This window comes from Grampus griseus, assembly GCF_964374135.1.
Source record: "Grampus griseus genome assembly, chromosome: 1".
In the NCBI taxonomy this organism is placed as follows: domain Eukaryota; kingdom Metazoa; phylum Chordata; class Mammalia; order Artiodactyla; family Delphinidae; genus Grampus; species Grampus griseus.
The window spans coordinates 69554392-69558480 of NC_139017.1; the positions used below are offsets into that span (position 1 = coordinate 69554392).

General features: G+C 36.3%; 1 pseudogene across 1 annotated transcript; it reads right to left on the reverse strand.

The window, feature by feature from the left end:
• Window positions 1-2262: 2262 nt before the first annotated feature.
• On the reverse strand, window positions 2263-3185 carry LOC309828183 (olfactory receptor 10R2-like; annotated as a pseudogene). Its single transcript has one exon. The product of its transcript is annotated as an olfactory receptor 10R2-like (transcript).
• Window positions 3186-4089: the final 904 nt, after the last annotated feature.

A 4089-nucleotide genomic window follows, 5' to 3' on the forward strand; every position in this document is an offset into this window, starting at 1 on the left:
ACTCATAAAAGGTGACAAAAAGGAGGGACAATTTATGCGTCCATAATGTTCTTCCTCACCTCTTTCATGTATTTGCTTGAATGGCCCCTTCTTAAAGAGGTCTTCTTGGACACTCTATTTAAAATCATCACCCCCAACACCTCTGCTTTTTACCTTGCTCCACTTTTTTCCCATAGCACACATAATCTTCTAACATAAAATTTACTAATATATCCTGCTTATCGTTTAGGTTTTATGTCTCTGCAGTAGAATAGAAGCTCCATGAAGGCAGGATTTTTTATTTTTGTTTACTAATGTATCCTGTAACTAAAATAGTGCCTAACACTTAGCAAGTTTCGGTAAACAGTAATTTATTGTTTTAAACATGGATAGTTTTAGAATTATAGAGAGAAAAAGATGTTTCTGTGTATGCAAACAAATGTGTACATTCTTGAAAGCCTAACTTTTTTTTTAATTGATTTTTATTGGAGTATAGTTGATTTACAATGTTGTGTTAATTTCTGCTGTACAGCAAAGTGAATCAGTTATACATATACGTATGATATTTGTCTTTCTGTGTCTGACATACTTCACTCAGTATGACAATCTCTAGGTTCATCCATATTGCTGCAAATGGCCTTATTTTGTTCTTTTTCATGGCTGAGTAATATTCCATTGTTTATATGTATCATATCTTCTTTATCCATGCATCTAATGATGTCAGAGTTGCCAAGTTCAGACTTAGTTATAGTCTTTCTCCTTTACTAAAATAACCTTGAAGAAAGCTTTCCTTGCCTGTTTAACACAGTCTGGCACCATTTTTGCTTTGACATAGGGAATAGGCAATAAGCACACTTGTCTCCAAAGAATAACAATATCACTCTCTTCTAAGGCTGTTCACTATAGAAACACTAAAAAAAAGATAAGAGCTAAATTAAAAAGTTATTCAGTGGGCCCACACGTGAAGAGGATAATAGAAAATTAGACCTACAAAGTAGGATACACAAAAAATTTTAAAAAGCACTTTAGCATCAGGCTGCTGTAGAAAATAGTCCAAGCAATAGTGCTGGACACAAAACTCAGCCACTTTTTATGAAAGTTGATCAAGGCATTAAGTGTAAAGTCTGTTTCTGGAGCTTTCTATTTAACTACTACAACTTCCTGCAGTATAGAATTTAATTTCCTCATGTCTACATACTCTATATTCAGAAACTTTAGATTGCACCTCTTAATTTTTTTAATGCATGTGACGTAATAAAACAGAACTACTCTAGTTAATTGTATGTGCTGTCCTAACCAGAATAGAATATCTTTTTACCCCATGGTGAGTTTTTGTGAAATTCACCATTGAAGGGACATTTACATCCAGGAAGAAAATCTAGTGGGTAGATGCAAAATGCCAATTAATGTATCCTGTCATTATTTTCAAATTATAAAACATAAAATCTGTGACAGGATGATATAAATAATTTCTCAAACAGGTAAAAAGGAACATTATAACAAAATGTCAAAAGTAGAAAAGAAAAGATTAAATGGTAAAAATAGAGTGAAGCGATTTAGATAAGATTGGCCATGAGGCAAGGACTATCATGAATTGGGTCTATGAATGGGTTTAGATATTCTGTAAACTCCTTAAATTGTAAGCAAGTCTTCTCCCACTCATGTTCATGAGGATAATTTCATGTTTGGATATTGCTTTCAAAATACTCTCTGTTGTAATATGTGGACTAGAGTGATTAAGATGATTAACTATGGTCATAACACTGGTCAGGCCAACTATTTGACTATTTTTACAAACAATAACATTCCAAACTCAATATTTACCAATAAACGTCATAATAACATCTTATTCTAGAGGAAAAGCAGACATTAGTGTCACATAAGTGACACTAATGTGAGCTTTTCTGTATTGCAATTGAGGTACAAAAGCTGAGAGATGAAAATGTGCCAACTACTCTCAAAAAATAAAAATGTTCAGTTAAAAAGATGTGGAAGTACATTCTTTTTTTTTTTTTTTTTTTTTTTTTTTTGCATTACGCAGGCCTCTCACTGTTGTGGCCTCTCCCGTTGCGGAGCACAGGCTCTGGACGCGCAGGCTCAGCGGCCATGGCTCACGGGCCTAGCCTCTCTGCGGCATGTGGGATCTTCCCAGACCGGGGCACGAACCCGTGTCCCCTGCATCGGCAGGCGGACTCTCAACCACTGCGCCACCAGGGAAGCCCTGGAAGTACATTCTTTATAGTAGAAGAACTATGTTTTTTACAGAATCTGAAATATAATATTTCAATTAAATAATTTTAGGGATCATTTCTTCCCCAACACTTTTCTAATAGCAACTTGGACATCCTTGTTTCTGAGACTGTATACCATGGGGTTTAATAATGGAGTGATAAAAGTGTATGTCACCATTACACATAGTTTGCTGTTGGTCTCAGGTAGATGTAGGAAGCAAAACCACAGTGAATAATAACAACAGTGAGGTAAGAGGCATGGGTGGAAAAGGCTTTCTGTCTGCCTTCAGCAGAGGGACTCTTCAGGATAGTCCTCAAAATGCAGATATAAGAAACACAGATGAATAAAAATGGGACCACAAGTACAAGAACCCCACAGATGAATATGACAAACTCATGAACATCTGTATTTGTGCAAGCCAGATGAATGACTGTCACAGAAATAATGGTTGACTTTGTTGGCACTACAGAAAGGAAGGCTGAAAACTAAATACACTACTGTTAGTGAGGCCAAGAACCCACCAATCCCACAGGTGGCTCCCAATTTTCCACACACCTGTCAACTCATAAGGATAGGGTAATGCAGAGGTTGACAAATGGCAGCATAATGATCATAGCCCATCACTCCCAATAGCAGGCAGTAGGTAATAGCAAAACCAAGGAAGAAGAACATTTGGATGGCACAACAGGTGAAGGAGGTTGTCTTGGCCACAGAAAGGAGATTGATGAACATCTTGGGTAAGACGACAAAGGTGTATAGCATCTCTCTGATGTTGAGAGAATTCTGAAGAAGAAGTACATTGGTGTGTGGAGGCTTTTTTCCAGGAGGATGACACTAACAATAGTGACATTGCCACTGAGAATGACTAGGTACAGAAAAAGGAAAACCGCAAAGAGGACAAGCTGAATTTCACCAAGGCTTGAAGAACACAGCAACAGGAACTCAGTGACCATGGTGAGGTTCTCTCCCAAGACCTGTAAAGAAAAGGGAAGTAAATGCATTCAGGTACATGGATACAGGAATCTATATGCAGGGTATGTAGGCTCATATGTCTTTCTTCAGGTGTTGGAAAGATCTTGCCTTTACCAGTTTCTAGCAGCTTCTGGTTCATGGTCCCCCTCCGTCTTCTTCAAAGCCAGGAAAGTTGTATATCTTTCCCCAACTCTGATTCTGTCTTCCACTTTTAAGAATACTGTGATTACATAGTCACACCCAAATAATATAAAATAATCTCTATCTGAAGGGCACAGGGTTAGCAAACTTAATTTTATCTCCAGCCTTAATTCCCGTTTTTCATATAACCTAACCAATTTACATGTTTCTGGGATTGATACATGGACATCTTTGGAAGGACATTATTCTGCCTTCTACAAGGAGGAACACACAATGCAAAAATGAACAAAAGAAAATAATTCCTTATTTAATGGAATGAAAAACTAGGATTAAACTTAACAAATGAGGAGAAAGACATATTCACAGAAAACCACCAAATGTTGTTGAGAGAAATTAAAGAAAATCTAAATAAACAAAGAGACATCCATGTTCATGGGTTGTAAGACTCAACATTACTACGGGCAATTATGAGCAAAATGATCTATATATTCATCATAAACTTTTTTTGTAAAAATTGACAAAGTGATCACAAAATGACTATGAAAAGGAATTAGAATAGCCAAAATAATTGTGAAAAAGGAGGGCAAAGATGGAGAATTTATACTTTCTGATTGCAAAACTTACCTTAATGATGCAGTAATCAAGAAAGTATGACACTGGCATATAATTATACATATAGACAATGGTTAGAATTTAGAGTCCAGAAATATACACTTCAAAAAGTACAACTGTGAAAATGAAGAGAACACCACACAGAGAATAATA